The following is a 23,284-nucleotide window of genomic DNA, read 5'->3' as shown; positions in this document are numbered from 1 at the left end:
TTTTTTGTAAATAGATTTTATTGCATTTTTAAATCAAGTCTTGTAATACAGTCATTAGTATATCGTAATGCTTGGTATGCTCAGGCTCTCATGTTCATATTCATCGCATATGCATATTAGTAACACATAGCCATATACATCATTTATACCTACTGATGAAGAGACAGGCTTTATACATCTTTGACAACAAAGTGCCAGTGTCTTCAACAGCTGGTGATCACTAGCATTCATCAACTCAAATATTCCCCCCGGCAGCTATCTTTCACCCCCTCTCTTGTCTGTGTCTCGTTCATCCTTACAGTCTGGTATGCTACATCATTCCTGTTCCAATATGTTAAAAGCAGTTTGTGCTCTATCTTTGGCCTTGAGTTTTAATTGTTACCAATCGCCAACTCTGCATGCATCCCCTCTGTATAGGAGTCTGCCCCGCTCTCATTCATACCCCAGCACTTTTTCGGGGTGCGCTCTGCATCTGTGACAACGGTTCTGGGGTACTGTAATGCTTCTAGTAGGGCCTACCATGCTCTGGTCACCTCCATCGATCTCTGCCCTCGCCAGGTCTCACGGAATCTCACTGCCCTTTCATAAGCTGCCCATCTTGTCAGTTCTTTTTTCCAGACTGTCTCTCTTGGCCCCCTGGATTCTTCAAGTACCTGGCCATTTCCCTTTTCGCTAAAACTAGGGCTAGATCCTGAAACTTGCTTGAGACCTTAGTTTTTGCAGTGTGTGGGAACCAATATGACAGGCAGTAACTAGGAGTGTACTTAACCTCCTGCTTGGAAAACTCAGCCAGGAACCCCATAATGCTCTCCCAATAAGCCAACAATTTCGGGCATCTCAGAACATGTGGAGAAACTCTGCTCCAATCTCTGCACACTGGGTGCATTTTGCGTCCCCGACAGCAAAATAGCTATTAATCCTCCCTGGGATGAGGAGTGCTGTGTGGAGCACAAAAAAATTGATGAGCTTGAATCGCACATTCCTTGATACTTTAGACATGCGAGCTACTTGTGCTCTGTGATTGGAATCCACAGGTCCTCCTCCCAGCTGGGTCGTAGTAGGTCTAGAGGCATCATCATATCACCACGCAGTCGCCTGTGAAGGCAGGTGACAGCTTGTAGGTCCCTGATGCAGTAACCACAGCTCAGATAGGCAGTGTCTGCAGACCGCTGCCGAGACCGCACCATGTAATAAGAAGCAACCGCTAGGGAGGTCATATTGCTCCCTAAAGTCCTCAAATGGAAGCTGCAGTTCAAACTAGAATAGGGCCCCAGTCTTTGTTGCACATGCAGCCATCCAAACCGCTAATTCTCGCCAATCCCCTCCCCCCCCGAAACTCAAAGGGGATCTCCGAGGAGTAAGGCAGCCACAACCTCGCCCTCTGAAGGCTCTGGGCCCTGCAGTGGCATAGAACTTGAAAATCAAGAGATTTCAGAACCAGGCGCTTAGGCGCAACAGCACTGAAGCTAATTTGCTGATACCCGGGACATCAGGGCCCAGCCTATCAGCCACCCTAAGCGTCAGCCATTGGAGCTGTGCTGCTAAGCATGGCCTACAACTACTTAAAGCAGATCTGAAAATCCTACTACACATAACCTCAGAGTTGACTAACAACAGATGGAACAATATAACTCCTATGAGGAATAGATACAACCACACCCTAGATATTAATTATGGCAGTAGGCCAACATCACTCCCCACAGAATACAGGATTTCAACTGCCTTGGCTTCTCCACATAGTAGATCGCATACAATACCTTACCCAAACGCCTATTCAAGGCCCATTTGACTGAATGATGCTCTTTTAGATAATGAAGTTTAAAACCGCCTCAGCTCTTGTAATCCTACCTGCTCTGCAAATATAGTAAATTTGGACCAAATCCAATCGGTTCTTACTAACCCACACAGAGAACAAAGGCCCAAGCACAGAGCTGTAAACAAGTCTAACATATAAAGTATGTACCCATCACTCAGTCAACCGCTGTCGACAACAAACAACACCTTAAATGCATGCTACTCAATTGCAGATCAGCAGTGAAACATGCGATCGACCTCATACTTTCACAAAAGCTGGATATACTAATGCTGACTGAAACATTGCTAAACCAGGCCTCCACACTTACAATTGACTTACTAGTACCACTTAATCAAGATATCATTAGATTAGATAGACCAATGGGCATGGCGGAGGTATGGCTTTCATACACCAAAATAATCTCTCAGTGAAACAGTCACATGACATTACCCAATCCTCATGCAAATACTTATGCATTGACATTCTGAGCAACAACAATCCATTGAGCAAATTTCACACAATCCATTACCCACCAGGAGATAATATCACTTTTATAGAACAAGTTATCAAAAACGATCCTAAACGCCTAAATCTTCCTCGAAGATTTCAACCTCCATTGGAATACCCAGCAGTCAACAGCCATAAATCCTTCCTAGCGGACCTCAATCGGACTCAATTCTGTGACAGTTCCACCCATAACTTGGGTGCAACTTTAGACCTTATCATTGCCAACAGTAATATCATCCAACTAGAATCTATGATACTATGTGACTGGGCAGATCACCACCACATCACTTTCCTCATCACAGAATCGGTGAAGACAAAGACTCAACCAAAGAAACCCAAACAATGAAAAAGGAGCAGGCAGCGTATTAACTTGACTGATCTGACATCCTTCAGCAAGAACATCTTGACACTTCCCTTGGCGATGGCTGATGTCCATGACCTAACAGACCCCTACAACATGTGGAACATTCTAGACTGGTTAGATCTCTAACAGGTAAAAATATTGCAACTAAAGATTCAAAACCTTGGTTCAAGGACAGCCTAAATGCAGAAAAATGTAAGATTAGATTAGCCAAACAATGGTGGAAATTTGCACCATCCCTAGAAAACATGAAATCTCTGGGGAGCATTTACAACACATCTATCAGAAGCTCAAAAGCAAAAGCAAATTTCTTTAGCGTTCAATTACATAAAGCTAGGAATCGCTCCAAAAACTGTTTGAACTTGTTAAACAACAATCCAATAAGAAACCCAGCCCTTCCATTACAAGTTCTAATCCATAGCAAAGTGGTGAGGATTTTGCTACCTTCTTCATGGAAAAGACCAGAAAGATCGAAAGTAACATGTGAACACCGAGGGAGCACATTCCTCTCACCTCATATTAGCATCCCCGCCACACCCCTGATGGCCGAGACACCATGTCTTACAGCTCACATCCCCTAAAAAAAAGCTTCTAGGAGCAATAATTCATTTGAAACATTTGATGAAAGTGCCATTCTCAAAATCCTCATATTGTATAGGCAATGGGTGGATGGTGCTAGGGTTCATGCCAAAAATCCAAATGCCAAAAGGATCCAAATATTGTAGTTGGCACACACCTCCCAAGTGGCTACACCCAAGAGCCACTGGTTTAGAAGTAAAGATTAGGCTTGGGAGGAGGTCTGTGCCCGATGACCAATAATAGTGTTTCGGAAAATAATTCCCTAGATCTAAGCTACTTTCCTATCATCATGTGTCTTAATCCAGAAATATGCTTCAAAAGAAGAGCAGACAACACGTGTTTCGCCCGATGGCCATCTGGCCAAGGGCTTTTTCAAGGCAGAAAATCTTGTGCGGTCCTAAGATTTGAGCAGTCTTTGTCTGATGTTTCATCTTTGCAGTCCCAAGAGGATCTTGGGAATTATTTTCTGAAACACTATTATTGAGCATTAGGCACATACCTCCTCCTATTCTCAAAATCCTAATAGCACTAAAACCCTCTAACCACTTTAGCGACCCTCTACCAGCGAATTTGCTCCGTGAGATTAAAATGTCCTTAGTACCCCGCTGGACTAAAATAGTTAATGCCTCACTTCTGCAAAGATAGATCGCGGTTTGTCTTAAAGATAAGGAGGTTACCACTACTTTGAAAACACCCTAGCAGATCCCTCAGACCTAAACAACTGACAAACAATCTCTAAGATCTCAACTTTAGCGATCTAGGAGGGAAGGAGGGGGGGGTTTGAGATAGGATTGGGTGTTGGAGGGAGACTGTCATTAGGGGGCATGGTAGTTTGGTGATAGTGTGTGAATTCGAGGAGTTGTGGGGGGGTGGATTCGAGAGAGAGATAGAATAGAGGCCACAGAAAGGGTTATATCATAAAGGTTTGGTATGTCTAGAGGGAGAGGGGTTAGCCTCGGGGAGGCGGGGGAGAGCCAGAAGGGGTCTTGGGGGTGAGAAAATGTGGGGAGAGGAGTAGGAATTGACTCAAGGGAGGGTTCAAGAGAGGGTGATAGAATAGAGGTCGGAGAAAGGGGAGTGTAATTGGGGTTTGGTATGTCAGAAGGGACAGGGGGTTAATGTCGGGGAGGCATGGGAGAGCCGGGGGTGGGGTGGGTCTTAGGGTTGCGAAGGTGCGGGGAGAGGAGTAGGTGTGGACAACTGGTGGGATAGGGTGCTGATATGGTGCTTGAAAATGGTGAGGTGGTGTTCGGTGGCTTAAAACAGTATATTGCCAGTTTTGAAAATGGAAATGTCAATTTCACCAAGGAAAAGTCGGGATGGTGTGGTGGATAGTTTGAAACCGTAAGGGATTTTGCTTGATTTAGATACTAGGAGGTGGCGCAAAAAGGTGCTCTTCCATTTGGAGGGAAGTTTGGTGTAGAAAATGAGAAAATGTAGTAGGGATTTTATGTGGGACATGAGCTGTGGTAGTTGTCAACAATTTGGGTTTCGGGATGCTGAATTAGTAAATTATGTTTCAAATTTTTCTTGGCATTTTTAGAACGATTGGGAGGGCACGGAATGGTCCAAGAGTTGGGGCCATGTTTGGTGACGGGAGGGATATTTGCTGGTGAGGGCGGGAATGAGGTGGGATGTAAGAACGGGATTGAGGTGGGACATAATTGGACAGTTGGTTGGTGGAGATGGAGGAGAAAAGAAGGGAGGGTGGAGTGATAAAAAGATTTAGGCGACAGGAAGGGGTAAGGGGATAGACGCAAGAGGGTGAGGTGAGTGCTCAAGGCAGAAGATAGGGAAGGTTTAATGACGGTGAATGTAAGGGCGATTGAGAGATAGACAGTGAGAGAGAGGAAAATGCTACTTTTCAGTATGCATCTGTTCTTGGCATATAGGGCTGCAGAACCACACACTAGTGCATAGATCGCCATCTGGTGGTGGGCCTGGATGATTACACTTCGTTGTTGTCTTGGAAGAGTCTTGGTTTGGTAGATGACTCCTCGTGTAGAGCGTAGTGCTCATGGGCATCGACTCCATCTTCAGATTGTTTTTCGCCATTGGGGAAATGGAGTTGTACGAGTACAGAAAAAGATGTCCATGTCTTGTGTATCTAATTAAGATATTACTGGAACAGATATAGGTAGCCGGGGATGAGGGTGGGCGTGTGTGGCTCTGCAGTCCTACATGCCAAGAACAGATGCATACTGGTAAGGAGAATTTTCCGTTCGAGGCATATGGGCTGCAGATCACACACTAGTGCATAGATTGCATAGCAGTTTTCTCTCTTAGCGGCGACCACCAGTACCTATTGCAGTAGTTTGAAATAATGTTTTGAGTACAGCCTGGCCCACACTAGCTTGTTGTTTTGCTTGCACATCTACACAGTAGTGTTTTGTAAATCTGTGTGGTGTCGACCATGTAGCTGCTTTGCAGATATCATCTAGGGGTATATTTCCTACAAAATGCCATAGATGCCCCTAATTTACGGGTGGAATGAGCCCTAGGGGGAATGGATAGTGTGTGTTTTGCTTTTTGGTAACACTTTTGAATGCATTTAACAATCCACTGTGCAATCCCAGCTTTTGAAATGGGATTACCTTTATGTGGAGGAGAAAAGGACACAAACAATTGTTTTGTTTTACTAAATGGTTTTGTCCCATCAATGTAGTAGAGGAGCGCTCTTTTTACGTCTAATGTATGTAGAGCTCTTTCCGCAACTGTTTGTGGTTGAGAAAAGAATACTGGCAACTCAATAGATGGATTGAGGTGGAACGGTGAAATGACTTTTGGAAGGAATTTTGGGTTTGTTTTAAGAACCACTTTGTTGTGAAGGAGTTGTATGAATGGTTCTTGAATTGTTAATTCCTGGATCTCACTTACTCTTCTGAGTGAGGTAATAACAACTAAAAAAGCAACTTTCCATGTAAGGAACTGTAATTCACACTTATGCAAGGGTTCAAATGGAGGAACCATATGTCTAGTGAGAACAATATTTAGATTCCATACAGGGACGGGTGGCATCCTGTGAGGAATTATTCTTTGGAGTCCTTCCATAAATGCTTTGATGGCAGGTACTCTAAATAATGACAGATATTGTCTGTTTTAAATGTAAGCTGCTAAGGCAGCAAGATGTAATCCGATTGAGGAGTACGCTAAACTACATCTTTGTAGATGGAGCAGGTAACATAGGATGTTTTGTATATAAACATCTAGTGGGTTAATGTTGTTATTTGTGCAATACACAACAAATCTTTTCCACTTGGCTGCATAGCATGCTCTAGTGGTGGGGTGTCTAGCTTCTTTTATAACATTCATGCAGTCAGGCGGAAGATTGAGGTATCCAAATTCTAAGACCTCAGGAGCCAAATCGCTAGGTTGAGCTGCATTGGGTCTGGATGCATGATCTCTCCATGGTTCTGTGTCAGTAGATGTGGAGAGAGTTTTAATTTTTGATGTGGTACTACCGAGAGTTCTAGTAGTGTGGTGTACCACGGTTGTCTTGCCCATGTTGGTGCTATGAGAATCAATGTGAGGGAATGTTGCTGTAGCTTGTGCACCACTAATGGAATGGTGGAAAAGCGTATGCAAATTTGGTTGACCAACTCATCCAGATCGCATTGCCTTTGGACAATGGGTGTGGATATCTGGCGGCGGAGCTTGGGCATTTGGAGTTGCGTGTGTGGCGAACAAATCTCTCTTTGGCTGGCCCCACTAGTGGAAGAAAAGTTGAAGAAGTTGAGGATGAAGTTCCCACACGTGTATCTGTTGTCTTAACAGATCTGCAACTTGATTGTGAACTCCTGTTAGATGTTCTGCTAAGAGAAAGCTTTTTTGAGGAATAGCCCACGTCCATATGCTCTGTGCTAGCCGGGAGAGCTGTAAGGAGTGTGTTCCTCCCTGTTTTTGGATGTAATACATTGCGGTCATATTGTCTGTATGGACTAATACAGCCTTGCTTGATAGGTAATGCTGAAACGATTTTAGAGCTAGAAAAATTGCTAGCAACTCTAGATGATTTATGTTGAGTAGCTTCTGTTGCAGTGTCCATGTGCCCTGCACTCTGTGTTCTTCCAAATGTGCTCCCCATCCTGTGAGAGATGCGTCTGTGGTTTGCACCACTTGTGGAACAGGCTCTATGAACGGCCGGCCCTTGGAAAGGTTTTTGGGGTTCTATCACTGCAGAGAGCGATGTGTCCGGTCGTCCACCACCACCAGATCTGTTATTTGTTGTTGAGCCTGATTCCATTGACTTACTAAGCACTCTTGCAGGGGGTGCATTTGGAGTCTTGCGTGTGGCATTATGAAGATGAAAGATGCCATCATTCCAATTAATTGCATGGACACTTGAGCTGGTAGGGAGTGTTGCGTATGGAATTTTTTGATTAGAGCTTGCATACTTTGTATCCTTGTTGGATTGGGGAATGCAATTGCTTTGGAGGTATCTATTGTGGCACCCAGATACTGTTTAGACAGGGATGGTTGGAGATGTGACTTTTTTGATTTATTGTGAATCCTAGCTTGTTTAGCAGGCAGATGGTCTGATGCGTGTGCTGCACACACTGGTGGTATGACTTGGATTTTATTAGCCAGTCGTCTAGGTATGGGAAGACATGAATGTTGTCCCTTCTTAGTGTGCTGCTACTACTGATAGACACTTTGAGAAAACTCGAGCTGCTGTAGTTACTCCGAAAGGGAGTACTTTGAATTGGTAATGTTGACCGTCTAGTACGAACCCAAGGTACTTTCTGTGAGCTTGATGAATGTGGAAGTAGGAGTCCTTGAGATCTAATGAGGCAAGGAAGTCACCTTGTTTTAACAGAGGCAGAACCTGCTGTAAAGTGACCATATGGAAGTGATCGGACTGTATGTAAAGGTTTAGGGGCCTCAGGGGCCTCAGCCCATGAGGGATTCGTCCTTTTTGGAGATGAGAAAGTATAGGGTGTAAACTCCTGTGTTTTGAGACTGGTTCTATTGCATTCTTTTGCAGTAGAGATGCAACCACTTGTTTTAGGAGAGTGAGATGCTCCTGTGACATGGGATGCTGTCTGGGTGGTATTGTTGGAGGAGTGGAAGTGAGCTCCAGGCAATAACCTGACTGAACTATTTGTCTTACCCACCTGTCTGTGGTGATAGAGTTCCAGACAGGTAGGAACTGTTGTAATCTATCCCAACAGGAGTGGAATGGTCTGGGGGATGGGAGGGAAGTCACTGTTTGGGAGTGGAGGCATTGCGGTTGTTGTTGCCTCTGCCTCTGCCTCTACCTTTATTGTTGTTACCTCTATATCTTCCTCTGTAATAACCTCTACTGGGCGAGGTTTGGGTGGACGCATTATAGGAAGAGGAGGTGTTGTCTGTTTGAAAACCTTTAGAGGTGCCCCTGTAAGAGGAGCGACAAAAGGACGCTCGGTTGGTATGAGTTTGTAAGGCTTCCATGGATTTTCCAGTGTCCGTATCTTTTTACATTTTCTCTAGTGCATTATCAACTGTAGGACCAAAAAGATGTTGCTGGTCAAAAGGTTGATTTAGGATTCTGGCCTGTACTTCTGGCTTGAACCCAGAGATGCGCAACCAGGCATGTCTACGTAACAGTACTCCTGTATTTATTGCTCTAGAGGCTGTGTAGGCAGCATCTAAAGCACATCGGATTGACATATTGATAATGACCTTGCCTGCTTGTATTAAGTCAGAAGCCCTGGCTTTATATTGTTCTGGCAAATGTTGCATAAGTGTCTCTAGCTCATCATTATGAGCTTGACCATATCTTGCTAACAAAGCTTGAGTAATTCGGCAGACATTGGCTGCTTGTGAGATGGTGCGTATCCCTGAGGCATCTAAAAGGTTGGACTCCTTATCAGGTGGTGGAGCATCCCCTGTTGTCTGCGAGTTAGCTCTTTTCCTCGCATTTGAGACTACTGATGAATCTAATGGCAGCTAACCCTTGATGTATGCTGGGTCAGTTGGAGCCGCTTTATACTTTTTTTCTAGTCTGGGGTTAATTACCCAGGCTCTGACGGGGTCTTTGAATACCTCTGGTGCATGTTTTACAACTCCATTAAGTGTTGGTATTGTGGTTTTGTGTGATGACAGTAATGTATCCATAAAGAAGTCTTCTTCCACTGGATCTGAATGTAAATCCACCCCATGAAAAGTGGCTGCCCTATGAATAAGCTGCGTAAAACCAATAGTGTCATCTGGAGGAGATGGCCTAGAAGGGTATGCATCATCTTGTGGCAGATCTGGTGCATCTGGCGCGTTATAATCTTCCCAGGGATCAACTGATGGCCCAGGAATATTGTCTGGGTCATCTATGTCATCTTTGCGTTGCTCACTTTCTACCCCCCGCCCCATGAATAATTCTCTTCATCATCATCATCCTCTGGTATAGGGCTATGCATGGTGGATGGTGAGTGTGCAGGGGTAATGTCAAGTGGTATCTCTGGCAATGGTGAAGGAATTCTTATGGGGGAAGTTTGAGCGTGTTTTTTGAGAGGAACTGGAGGTGGCTTGGGAGAGTCCATTTCCTCTTTTCAGGCACTGTAATTATATGTCCAGTCTTTGGATGAATTTGAAGAGTCTTTTGTTTTGGATCTGGGCAGAAAAGCTCTTCTGTGTAACTATCCTTTTTCGGCGCCGACTTGTCTTACTTGGGACCGAATTGATTAGAAGGTTTTACAGTGTCTATTGCAGTCTTTGGAACAGATCTTGGTTTCGGATCCGAAGACTTGGTGTTGTGTTTCTTTTTCGTATTGGAGCTTTCCAGATCCGGAATTATTGGTCCCGAAGCATGTTTGGCATCGTCGAAATTTGGAGCCGAAGTGTGTTTCGGTGCCGAGATGGTCTTTGGTTTCGAGAGGGGCGTGGCTTGGAGGCCGATGGAGCAGGCTGCATGAGCACCGACCTCCCCACAGAAAACCGGATTTAATGCGGTTCTTTGGCCCACCCGGTGGCACCGAGCACAATCGGAGGGGTGCGGACCTGCCCTGGCACTCGCCCGACGGCAAATCAGACGCGGAGCGGTAGTTTGAGCAGTTTTTCTACCCGAGGTTATTGGCAGCAGCGTGTCCCAAAATGGCGGCAGAGACGACGGAGAACGATCGAGCCTAGATCGGGAGCTGTACGGAGCCACCCGCTGAGGGAGCAGGACGCTGCTGGGGCCGGGGAGGTGACAACAAGGGACCCGCTGAGGGCCAGAACGACGATGCGCACAAGACGGCTGTGGCACTCAGTGCTAGTGCTGACTGTAGAAAGGAGGGAGCGGAGGCTGGAAGAGAGGACCCTGAGGCCCCGATCCCCTGGAGCTGCACCATAGGAGCTGGAGAACGTGCGGCGGAGCGAGGACGCCTGCCGGTGCGTGGAGGAGCAGCAGCGCTTACAATCCTGCCTCGGTGAGTGGGATGCGGCCTGACCCGGGGCCCCTGGCTGCGGAGGCGGGTCCATGGGAGCGGCTGCAGCCTGCAAGCTGGGGCGGGGTCGGGAGAGTGCGCAGTCTGAAGGAAGTGGCCCATTGAGAGGGGACTGCTGCGGGCCCACACGTCAGTCTGGGAGCGGAGGCAAATTGAAGGAGACTCACGCCGTGGAGATGCAGCTCCTGCAGCTGGGAGTTAGCCGGTAGGGGTGTAACTCGGGAATGGAGGAGGGCAGTCGGCAAGTGCTCTGGCCTCTGGGACAGTGGAAACTGATGCAGGCCTGGGGGAGTTAGCCCTGGATGAGGGGGATACATCATCGGAATCTGGATTCGTGGTAGTGCCAGGGGGCATGAGGCATAGGCCGCTGTCTGGAGCAGCAAAGAGAGTACACCCTGAAAGTAGCCGGTGGAGAAGCTGTACATAAACCTCCTATGGGGTCCGAGTGATTGTTCCTCTACTATTGCCACTGAACATAAGAGCAAGAGCAAACATTGTTGAATGGGGGCTGACGGGGGCTGACGGCGGCGGGACGAAATCTAATCGAGTGCTCCTGAATCTGCGCTGTTGAGGGAGAGTGGCGATCCGTGCGCTGGGGCACCTGCGCCACTGAGCAGGGACCCTTCTAGTGAACAGGGCTCTTGAGCTCGTTTGAGGCGGACTCAGACACTGGCAGTCCTTAGGAGATCGGGGCACCGTGGCGAGTCTATTTGCACCTGAACACACTCCGGAGGGCCAGAACATGGGAACAACGAAAGGGAAGCAGGGTGGGGCGCATCAACCGAACAGCGAAACGCCGGCCCAGGCCGAGCTGGATGAACTGGAAACACCCCAAGACTCCAAAATGCAGCAGCAGTTTGATTGTATGGTGGTGGCGATTGCTGACTCACGCACGGCCCTGCAACAAGACATTGCACAGGTGGCAACGGGGCTTGGCCTCCTGAGAGCGGACCACTCTAAGCTTGCAGATAGGGTGAAACAGGTGGCGGTAACACTGCAAGAAGTGGCGCCGGCCTAAACTGTATTGGAGAACAAAATGACGGACGCTCTGGAGCGCATACAGGCATTGGAGAAACTAGCAGAGGGTGCAGAAAGTCGAAATCGGTGAAATAACATTCGCGTGGTGGGCCTGCCTGAAAAAGTGGAGGCGTCAGACATGGTGCAATACCTGGAGAACTGGCTGAGGACTGTGGTGGCTGTTGAGGGATTTTCACCCTTCTACACCTTGGAGCGTGCACACAGGGTACCTGCAAAACAACCGGAGCCGGGGTGTCCTCCCCGCCCGGTGGTAGCTAGACTTCTGCATTATAAGGACAGAGACTTATTACTCCAAAAAGCGCGAATAGATGGACCATATCAAGTCGAGAATGGCAAAGTGACTATCTTTCCGGATTATACATTGGAGATCCAGCACCGCCGCGCGTCCTTCCTGGCAGTTAAGAGAGCTGAGATCAGTTAAGAGAGCTGAGATCGGAAGGCCTTCAATACACATCGTTATTCCCAGCCAAATTTCAAATAATAATGGATGGTGGCAATCATTTCCACGATACACCAGAGGACGCATGGACGTGGTTGGAAACTTACAGGGCTAGAACAGACCGAATGGAGCGTCACCTCCGGGAGTCCTCGAGGGAACTTCATAAGCGCAAATCACAGCGGCTTTGACGTCGGCGGCAGTGTATGCAGAAACCATCGCAGTCACAGACCGAGATAGAAAGGCAGGGAGTGCTGGAAGCGATGACGGCGTTGTCGGGTGAACAGATATTGCAGTCACCGGGGAGCACGGACTCGGAGAAGGACAAAGCACAATCAGACACTGAGGCCTCAGAAGCAAATAGTCTATGGATGCCGCAGGTCACTCCGGCAACAGCAGACGGGGGAGGGACGGGGGATTGGGGGAATGGTTGGGGTAAGGGGATCACCGGTGTGTTCATCTTTGTACAGGGAGCGGAGAGACGGTTAATTTACTACGATGGGGGCAATACCTGATTTATGTTGTATCACTTGGAATGTAAGGCGCCACAAGGTCCATGCGTATCTGGTCAGGAGAGGAGTACATATAGCATTGCTCCAAGAAACGCACCTCACTAAATCAGAGGGTCTAGCATTGCAGCGCAGATGGAGGGGGCAGGTTTTTAGTACGTCATACTCGGCTTTTGCAAGGGGGGCATTGATTTGGATCAGGGCGGGGTCCCCTTTCAGGTAACTAAACAAACCATAGACCCCGAAGGGAGATTTGTAGCGGTTGAAGGGTGTTTACATGGCAGGGAAGTAGCGTTGTGTAGTATCTATGCACCAAATGTAGACCAGGCGCGATTCCTGGACAGCATGTCTGGTACATTGGCACATTACTTTGCAGACCCGGTAGTGGTAGGAGGGGATTTTATTTAAATAACGGATGTCTCTCAAGACAGGTCGCACCCCCCTTGCCAGATTCCCCAGTTCACTGATTGTCCAAATATAGACTAGAATGGCAAACCAGATGGAATTTGGTGGATGTGTGGAGAATCCATCACCCGCGAGACTGGGATTATTCCTATTTCTCGGCAATGCATGAACTCTATGTTCGACTAGATACAATATTATGCTCAAAGTCGATAGTGCCTTCCATAACCCACTCTGAGTATCTTGCTAGTACATTATCCGACCACAACCCGTTGTTGATTACTATACACTGGACGATGGAAAAGTCCGAAATCCCTACCTGGAGATTGTGTCCTGAAACGTTGGACGACCCAGTTTTCCAAAGAGAAGTTAGAGAGGGGATAGTGCATTATTTTAATGAAAATGCAGGAACAGCTTCCACTAGGGCAATGGAGTGGAACGCCTTTAAGTTGGTGGTAAGGGGGCTATAAGTATGCAGGAGTGCGGAAAGTATTGCTGCAGGATGTGGAAAGAGCAGAACACAGGTTACGATCGGCAGAACTAGCAAGGCCTGAACATCCGGAAGTACAAAAAGAGGTGGTGGAAGCTAAGGAAGCAGTAGCTACAGAAATAGAGAAATTACGGTGCTTCGATTACAAGAAATATGTTGTGAAGGCCCACGCGAAGGGGGACAAGGCAGGGACGCTGTTGGCGTGGTTGGCCAGTCCCTCTCCACGAGGCTCCCCGATCATGGCACTGAGGGTGCAAGAAGGTAGTACAATATATACTCAGAGAGAGATTATGACTCGGTTCCTGGAGTATTATGAAACGTTGTATAAGAGCACACTGGTGGCAGGAGAGACAGACATCAAGTCCTTTTTAGAGAGCGCCCCCCTCCCGCAACTGGAGGAGGAACAAGCAAAGCATTTGGGCCCAGATAAAACAATCGAAGAAATTAGGAGCGCAATCAAACATATGGCTAGCAATAAGACTCCGGGAGTAGATGGATTGGTGTTAGAATTTTACTCGCAGTATATAGAATTGTTGGCCCCGGGGCTGCTAGAGGTCTATAGAGAAGCGCAAGAACTGGGCCAACTCCCTATGACGATGCGAGAGGCACTCATTATCCCATTGCTAACGCCAGGGAGAGAGAGTACAGACATGGCAGCCTATCGCCCATTATCCATGATGTCAACAGATTATAAGATCTTAAGTCGGATCTTGGCATAGCGCCTACTACAGCATGTGACCAGTTTGGTTCATGGGGATCAGGCTGGGTTTATCCCAACTAGAAATACACACACAAATATTCGTAGATTGTTGAGGGTTTTGGGGGAGGACCGCCTTGACTCGCCTATGGCCACAATACTTTCAGTGGACATAGAGAAGGCCTTTGACAGTTTAGAATGGCCATACCTGTATAAAACAATGGGGTGTTTTGGGTTGGGAGAAGCATTCGTGGGATGGACAAAAGTGTTGTATACCTCTGCAGTGGCTAGAGTAAAGGTGGGGGCGAATATTTCCTCCCGCTACCCGCGGGACAAGACAGGGCTGCCCACTCTCTCCACTATTATTTGCTTTGGAAATAGAACATCTAGCAGCACGAGCTCGGTTGGGACAGTGGTATGAGGGTTTGGCGTTCAGTGGGGAACAGCAATACATCTCACTATATGCAGATGATTTATTGATGTTTCTGGCGGATGCAAAAAGAGCACTGGAGGGGGTGGCAGGATTGCTCTCGGAATTTGGCGACATTTCAGGATTAAAGGTAAATTGGACCAAGACATGTTTGTTTCCAGTGAAACCCAGGAGGACGGCACCTACGATACCATGGAATATGCGCTGGGAGTCGACCTGTTTAGCATACCTTGGTGTGCATATCTACCATGAGGCCAATGCTATACTAGAAGGGACAATTGGGAGATGTGTACGAGCACTGAAGGGCAGCATGGCATTTTGGAGTACACTTCCGTTGTCAGTGATGGAAAGGGTTGCCTTGTTAAAGGTGGTGGCACTTCCTAGGCTGCTGTATTTTTTTTAGAACATTGCCCATACGGATACAGAGCTCCAATTATTGACGTCTATGATAGTGGGATTCCTCGGGGGGTCTGGGAGGCACAGAGTGGCCTAAAAACACTGTTGAGGCTGAAAGCAGAGGGCGGGTTAACGGTTACTGATCTGGAGCTTTACTATATAGCAGCTCAACTACAGGTCCTTACGCAGGCAGTCGCAATAGCATTTAGGGTCCCTGAGAACCTGAGAGGTAGAGGAATACCGAGACACATCCTATCCTTTAAAATATTACAACAAAAGCTTGACCTCAGAGATCGCTCTCTGGAAGAGAAAACACTGAGATTATGCTGGAATCGGAGAAAGCGAAGAGCAGGTGTGCCGCACCCATATGCTCCTGAAATCCCACTGGGGATGGTTACAGCATTGCACCATTGTGGAGACTGGACGTCCTTGCTGGAGTGGGAACAAGCAGGGGTCCAGTTACTCGGGGATTTATACGAGGGTGGTGCATTAATGACCTATATGGCGTTGTAGGAACGATACGACCTCCCTAGGGGGGGGGATTCCTGGTGCACGCCCCTCAGAAACATTGGAAGGAGGGATTGGTAGAGCCCAAAACAATGATGGCATGTCAGTATGCAGTGATGACAGCAGGGACATTTAAAGCAGTTACATCCCTTTATTCGAGAATGTTGAACGAGGGAATAGCTCCACTAGATACATTACGACTGAAATGGGAGACAGGCATTGGAAAGCCCATACCGGAGACTGCATGGGGACATATTCTACTCAGGGCGTGGAAAAGCACCAGGAAAGCACGATTCCAGCTGGTGCACTTTTTTATACTACACAGAGCATATTTGACACCTGGTAAGATCAAGAAGTATTTTAAGGTTGACAATGCTGTATGCCCTAGGTGCAAAAGTGAAGGGGTGGAGCAAGAGCATATGCTGTGGGAGTGCCGAACCTGGGGAGTTACTGGGGTGAAGTGGGAGGTTTATTGAACTTAGTTACAGAGCGCCAGTTAGATTTTGACATGGCCACATGCATATTACATTGGTTCCATCATACCTCCAAGACAAAGGTGACTAGTAAATTCATAGATCTGGGGCTAGTATTGGCAAGAAGAGAAATAACAATGCACTGGAAATCAAAGGAGGATTCCAGCAGCAAGAGGTGGAGGGCCGAGCTGCTTAAATGTGCTAGCAGCGAGGGTGTTGTTCGGTTCCAACAAGCGCGGCGCTTGGATAACGAGAAAGCGCTGGATTCGGCGAGAGCATGGGAGGAACTGGTACAATCTCCTTCCCACCAGCAGTCAGTTGAGGACCCAAAGTAGGGTGGTCCAGCCCAAGGAAGCCGATTAAACACCCATCATGGGAAATCCTGGCTTTCAGTCAGCCCGAGAAACATACTGTTAAATTTATGTAAATACGTAGAACACACCGGGGAGAGATTTTCTTGATTTAGGGGTAGTTCTTAAGTAGTGCTGTTTAGGTTAGTCTCCGGGCGTGAGGTATATTATGATTTGTGTGCAGAATGAGTTGTCCTTGCAAACCTCACGTAGGTCAGTGTGGGGGAATTTGTGTTCACACGGAGGGCAATTCTTTAAGGGTGTTCTTTCCATGAGCCAAAGGCCCAATGGCGCAGTTGGGCCAGTAGGCCCCGACGAACGTTGGAATCAAGAAGCGCAGGCCTTTCTTCGACGCGGGTAACTGGAATCACAATCGAAGACGATACCAATGGTATGATGTAGGACTGGAAGTCGAAAGGAGATCGGTACGGGACCGAAGGATAAACACATCCGAGCCCGATGGCGGAAAAAAACAATTTGAAGATGGAGTCGATGCCCATGCGCACTACGCTCTACAGGAGGAGTCATCTACCAAACAAAGACAACTCTCTTCCAAGACAACAACAAAGTGTAATCATCCCGGCCCACCACCAGATGACTATCTGTGCCCTAGTGTGTGGTCTGCAGCCCATATGCCTCAAACAATAGATTCAGGAGGGGGGATAGACAAATTGGGATGCTTAAATGAGAGTAATCGGCAGAGGTTAAAGACCTGAATGGAGCTGGATGCCGGAGGGAGTGGGGGCAGTGTTTAGAGGAGCCTAGAGGAAGTACGAGTAAGTGTACAAATAGGGATTAGCGTTCCTACAGGTGGCAAGAGATGTATAGCGTTTATACAATTTAGCAGAGTGGCAATAGAAAAGAGGAACAATTGAGTTGAATTTGAAATTAGTGAAAGCAAAAGAAAGCAACAAGATTGAATGAGCGCAAGATCAATACAGGCAGTTTATAATGCATATAACTTGGATTAAATAGTAATGAGGAGATGAATGGCAATGAGGAATTAAACGGCAGTGAGAAAATAGATTAAGTAAAAAGATAAAGAAAAACAGCAAAATTGAATAGAGCTTAAGATCAGTACAGGCAGTTTATAACGCACATAGATCCGATTAAGTAGCAAAGAGGAAATACATAAAAAAGGAGCCATATGAGAAATTAGGTTAACAATAGCGCATCAGAGTGACCGAGGTATTGCATTTTGAGAGGGCGTGGGCGGCGTAGTGATGATCTTCGGGCAAGAAGGCCCACATGAGAACTAGGAAATTCAATACAAATAAATGAATTTTCTGTCAAATGACAGTTGCAATATCCAGTAGGATTCAGTCCTGTATCCAAAGCAATACACAAACAGGTGTGACAAGGTGACAGGATGACAATTTAAACACACAAATCATAAAGAAAACAAAACAAATTCAAAACAGTCAGGCGAAACAGAAAAATTGCTTGTTCATAATTATACATGATGTGACAAGCATGATATGTAGCAGCAGACACATTGGGGTACAGTAATTTGTGTGCATGCTGTTTTATGAGGCCGACAACGTTTCAATCCCTTTCATGGGGTAACTGGGATCATCATCAGGGCAGTGATACTGTAAGCCTGAGATAACACTATTGGTGCAAGGCAACGGGACTCAATGGTCCGAAGAGGGAAGGGATCCAGCTCCTACTGCTGATTTATGCAAGGTTCTGCTTTAAAACTCGTTGAGCTTGTGCCGGGGCCTGGCGGGAGGCCGATGGCGGGGGGTCCCTGGAAGCAAGCGGTCGGTGCCGCGTGGTGAAGAGTCGGCAAAGTAGGACGGTCGATGCCGTGCTGTGGCCGCTCGAAGGATCACAATTCCTGTGCATGATGGATCCCCTTGAGCCACCGTGCACAGGAATTGTGATCCTTTGAGCGGCCTACTAGGCTGTTATCCTGGCACATAAGTGTTTCATTATTAGCCAACAGTGTGAAGTCCAACATTATCAAGTACAAAAATTGTATTTTACAGCATGCGGTGCACATATTCTTGTAATATACATAAAAAGGCTACATGAGAAAAAATATTTTAAGATACATCTTTATCAAATGTGCAGCTTATAATGTAATGTCCCAGTCCTGCCATATACATGTGCACACACATACCCACTTACATCCCAGTCCGGCCATATACGCTTACATAGATATACACACACCGACACATGTGCACACCCATATAGGCCTGTACACGCACACGCAGACATTGTGGCACAAATGCACGAACAGGCTCCGGACTCGTACAAAGCATATATCCCTACACTCGGATACATAGAGTCATATCCGTCAACAAGATGGCGGTGCTCTCTCCGTCGGTACTCCCAGCTTGCATGCAAGCTGGGAGTACCAACGGAGAGAGCGGTGCTCCATTCGCCTGAGTCGCAGGCAGGTGAGGTGAGGCAAATCCCTCCTGCATAGTAGAAAAGTTTCAACGCCAGGAGGTCAAGTCAAGTCAAGTCAAAGAATTTATATAGCGCACTACATACCCAGAGGGTCTCAAGGCGCTTAGGGAGGGGAAGAGGATTACTTGTCAAATATCCACGTTTTAAGTTGCTTTCTGAATGCTAGGTGGTTCTGGGTAAGGCGAAGGTAAGTGGGGAGTGAGTTCCATGTTTTAGCAGCCAGGAATGAGAAGGATCTGCCTCCTATGGTTGTCTTGTTGATGCGAGGTACAGTGGCGAGGGCTTGGCTGGAAGAACGTAGTTGGCGGGAGGGGGTGTAGAAGGACAGTCGTGAGTTGAGGCATTCTGGTCCGATGTCGTAGAGTGATTTGTGTGCGTGGGTTAGCAGTCAAAAAGTGATCCTCTTATTGACGGGTAGCCAGTGGAGGTCTTTCAGGTGACCAGAGATGTGTTCGTTACGCGGGATGTCTAATATGATCCTGGCTGAGGCGTTTTGGATTCGTTGGAGTTTCTTCTGGAGTTTAGCGGTAGTACCTGCGTAGAGGGTGTTTCCGTAGTCCAGTCGGCTCGTGACCAGAGCATGGGTGACTGTTTTTCTGGTTTCGGTGGGGATCCAGCGAAATGTTTTTTTGAGCATGCGAAGAATGTTGAAGCAGGATGAGGATACGGTGCTGACTTGTCTATTCATTGAAAGTGAAGAATCCAGGATAACGCCTAGGTTCCGTGCGTGGTCTGTCGGGATGGGTGCTTTTCCAAGGGCTTCCGGCCACCAAGAGTCGTCCCATGCAGAGGGGGATGTACCTAAGATGAGGACTTCTGTTTTATCTGAGTTCAGTTTCAGACGGCTGTGTTTCATCCATTCGGCAACTTCTTTCATTCCTTCGTGTAGGTTAGTTTTGGCGGTGCTGGGGTCATTGGTGAGAGATAGGATCAGTTGAGTGTCATCCGCGTAAGAGATGATGTTGAGGTTGTGTTGGCGTGCGATGGCCGCGAGGGGGCTCATGTATACGTTGAAGAGGGTGGGACTGAGTGAGGATCCTTGTGGTACGCCACAGATGACTTCAGTGGCCTCGGACTTGAATGGTGGAAGGCGGACTCTCTGGGTTCTTCCGGTGAGGAACGAGGTGATCCATTCAAGTGCTTTTCCTTGTATTCCGATGTTTCTGAGGCGTTGTAAAAGGGTGCTGTGGCAGACTGTGTCGAAGGCTGCAGAGAGGTCGAGGAGGATGAGGGCGACTGTGTCTCCATTGTCCAGTAGTGTTCGAATGTCGTCTGTGGCTGCGATGAGGGCGGTCTCAGTGCTGTGTTTTGCTCGGAAGCCAGATTGTGAGGAGTCGAGGGATTTGTTGGCTTCGAGGAAAGCGGCGAGCTGGTTGTTGACAGCTTTCTCGATGACTTTGGCCGGGAAAGGAAGGAGTGATATTGGGCGGTAATTTTTGAGTTCGGTGGGGTCCGCTGTGGGTTTTTTCAGAAGGGCGGTGAGTTCAGCGTGTTTCCAGCTTTCCGGGAAGGTGGCGGAGTTGAAGGAGTAGTTGATGACGTCTCGGAGGTGCGGTGCTATGACGGAGTCTGCTTTGTTGAAGATGTGGTGAGGACATGGGTCTGTGGGGGATCCTGAGTGGATGGAGTTCATCAGGCGGATGGTGTCCTCAGTGGAGATTGGGTTCCAGTCGTTAAGGGTGATCAAGGGGGGAGAATGTGCATCATATGGTTGGGTGGGTTGGTCTCCGGGTTGGTTGTCGAAGCTGTTGTGGATGTCTGCAATTTTGTTGTGGTAGAATGAGGCTAGGGAGTCGCAGAGGGCTTGAGAGGGGGTGATGTCGTTGGAGTTGGCCGAGGGATTGGTAAATTCCTTGACGATGTTGAAAAGTTCCTTGCTGTTGTGGGCGTTGTTGTCTAGTCGATCCTTGAATGCTGTTTTCTTGGCCTTTCGGATTAGTTGGTGGTGTGAGCGGGTGGCGTTTTTGAAGGCGTTCTTGGTGCTAGTGGTTGGGTCTTTTTTCCAGGCCTTTTCAAGGGAGCGGCAGAGTTTCTTGGACTTCTTAAGATCATCGTTGAACCATGAGGCCTTCTTGCTGCCAGGTTTGCTTTGACGTTTTTTCAGTGGTGCTAAGGTGTCGGCGGTGTTGGATAACCATAGGGTGAAGTTGGTGGCGGCTTGGTCTGGGTTAGAAGAGTGGGCTGGGGTGTTTAGGAGGAGCGATGAGGAGATCTGGTCGATGGTGATTTTGTTCCAGTTTCTTTGCAGAGTTGGTTGGAGGTGGTTGATGGGTTTCGGCTTGTTGTAGGTGAAGTGAACGCAGCTGTGGTCAGTCCAGAGGAGATCCGTAGTATGGCTGAAGGAGACATGATTGCTGGAGGTGAAGATGGGGTCGAGTGTGTGACCTGCGATGTGGGTGGGGGAAGTGACCAGTTGTTTAAGTCCGAGGTTGGCGAGGTTGTCCAAGAGGGTGGTGGTGTTGTGGTCGTTGTTCTTTTCAAGGTGAAAGTTGAGGTCTCCCAGAAGGATGTAATCTTTGGAGGGGAGCGCGTGTGGAGTGATGAAGTCCGTGATGTCTTCACTGAATTTTGCGCGGGGTCCTGGTGGTCTGTAGAGGAGGGTGCCTCTGAGTGTGGTCTTGGGGTCGATGTGGATCTGGAAGTGGAGGTGTTCAGAGTTGGCGAGGTTGACGTCAGAGCTGGTAGAGATGTGGATTGATTTTTTATGGACGATAGCGATTCCTCCTCCTGTGTGGCCGGTACGGTCCTTGCGTGTGATCTTATAATCTTCAGGGATGGCAATGGTGATGTCTGGGGCGGAGGAAGCGTTCATCCATGTTTCTGTTAGGAAGGCGACGTCTGGAGAGATGGTGTCTAGTAGATTCCATAGGTCAATGGCGTGTCTGTGGACCGATCGGGTGTTGAGAAGGATGCATTGTAGGTGATTGGGGTCGGGAATCTGTGGTGTGGTCGTAGCGGAGAGGTTGTCGGTGCCGATGAATTTGCAGGAGTAGCAAGAGAAAGGTCCATGGGTGTGTCCAGGAGCGGCTTGGACGCAGTTGGGGGCGCGACCGGGGTTAAGGGCTAGGAGGGTGGCGGCATCGTAGGTAATGCGAGAGGGCTGGGCAGCGCGAGGGGCAGGGGGTCTGGCGCTGGGCGCGGTCCAGGCGCGGACGGGCGTAGACGGGCTTACCTTTGGCGCACTTTTTTTTTTTTTTTTTTTTTGGGTAAGACATTTATTGCACATTGTCACAGAAATAGTACAAACAATATCGCCTACAACCTGAGAAGGCCGGCTGTGCATTGCACGCAAATTTACATCAAAGGCTTATCCATACACAGCCCATCAGCCGACAACCATAGGTCCGGCGGCGCTTATGTGGCGTCAGTGCAGTCTCGGTGTTTTGTTTTGACAATGCAGTCGTATGGTATACACGTTCGGTCGGTCTTACATTTTCAGAATTTTCAACCAAAGCTCCCAAAACCTAGGGAGGACAATGTAAACAACAACTCGATAACCCCCTAAAGAAAATAAAAAAAAACCTCAGAGCACTGTGTCACAACATTCTCCCTCCCTCACCGCCCCGTCAATAGTATCACAGAGTGGCAAACATCCTGTAACAGTTGAGCGCTCAGCACGCGCCGGTGGCAGCGGCCAATGACACCAGATAATGTTGAAACGGTTCCCAGAAGTCTCTGGGGCGGGAACCCATAGGCAACTCTTCCTCGTATGTAATTAAAGTGTCTCTACAGTAGGTCAAGTCCTCTAGCCAATTTTTTACTGTAGGTTTCCGCTTACTGTTCCAGTGTAAAGAGATTCTCCTTTTCGCCACCAGTAGTGCGATCACGCATAGTTTACGGCGCCTCGCTCTCAATTGTGGCACTAACCCCAGGAGACAAACTTTAGCTGTACATGGCAATTGCGCCTCCAATATAGTGTTGAGCGTCCGCACCACCTGATCCCAGTATTGTGCCACCGCATCGCAGCGCCACGCCAAATGTATAAAGTCTGCATGTTCCTGCCCGCACCTAGTGCAGTTAGAGTTGTCCCTCAGACCATACCTGTGCAGTCGTGCAGGCGTGTGGTACATGTGGTGCAGGTATTTGTAATGAATCAATCTAAGATTCCCATTCGGCGTCAGCATCCCCGTGAGTATGCAGGAGGCCTCCCATTCCTCTTCCGTGAGGTCTTCCCCCAGTGCTGTGTTCCATTTTTCCCTTGCTCTGGTAGTGTTACCCCCATTGCTAGCTTGCGCGCTGCGGTATAGTCGGGACACTAAGTGTGACGCTGAGGGGGTGTTGAGCACAAGTGTCAGTGGTGCAAGTGCCTGTGGTTCTGCCGGAAAGGTCACGAAGTGCTCCCTCACTGCCCTCTGTAGCCTGTAGTAGTTGAAACTAAACAGCAGAGTTGGATTCTGAATGTATGTCAGCTGGTTCAGTGTTACGAATTGCCCATCTCTATATAAGTCCCCAAGGGTGTCTATGCCAGCTCGTTTAAGAAGGTCCATTCCCACCTG

At 47.9% G+C, this 23,284-nt stretch overlaps 1 protein-coding gene across 1 annotated transcript in view; it reads right to left on the bottom strand.

The window, feature by feature from the left end:
- The window catches only part of ELOA (elongin A), a 169,721-nt gene that overhangs the window by 4,631 nt on the left and 141,806 nt on the right, over nucleotides 1-23,284 (bottom strand). The gene's annotated exons all lie outside the window — the stretch shown is intronic.

The sequence above is a fragment of the Lissotriton vulgaris genome, chromosome 2_1 (assembly GCF_964263255.1).
Source record: "Lissotriton vulgaris chromosome 2_1, aLisVul1.2, whole genome shotgun sequence".
Taxonomy (NCBI): Eukaryota; Metazoa; Chordata; class Amphibia; order Caudata; family Salamandridae; genus Lissotriton; species Lissotriton vulgaris.
This window is presented reverse-complemented; position numbering and strand designations above follow the sequence as displayed.